This window comes from Morone saxatilis, unplaced genomic scaffold, assembly GCF_004916995.1.
Source record: "Morone saxatilis isolate NCDOM2014 unplaced genomic scaffold, NCSU_SB_2.0 Contig10, whole genome shotgun sequence".
NCBI lineage: Eukaryota > Metazoa > Chordata > Actinopteri > Moronidae > Morone > Morone saxatilis.
In genome coordinates, this window is record NW_023339652.1 from 12946238 (window position 1) to 12946530 (window position 293).

The 293-nt window shown below is 43.3% G+C and overlaps 1 protein-coding gene across 1 annotated transcript in view; it reads right to left on the bottom strand.

Moving 5' to 3' along the window:
* The window catches only part of tafa5a (TAFA chemokine like family member 5a), a 133518-nt gene that overhangs the window by 88663 nt on the left and 44562 nt on the right, over positions 1 to 293 (bottom strand). The gene's annotated exons all lie outside the window — the stretch shown is intronic.

The following is a 293-nucleotide window of genomic DNA, read 5'->3' on the forward strand; positions in this document are numbered from 1 at the left end:
CTCTCCCTCTTGATTCAGTCCAATGCAACTCTTGCCATTTACGCACGAGAACTGCCAGTTTCATAAACTATGCATCCCCTGGATAATCCCCGTGCTTCTTCATCTGCGCGTCGTAGCTCATGAAAACATTTTTTGTTCCAAACCAGAGGCACTGTGGAAGACTTTTCTTTGAGAGGCAAATTAAATCAAACTGAGCAAAGACCATGCATGCGCAGGTTCTTTCTATCTTATCAGATAATCGATAAGGATCAAAACAGTTGCAGGCGTGAATTGCTACACATGTCTCTCTCTCT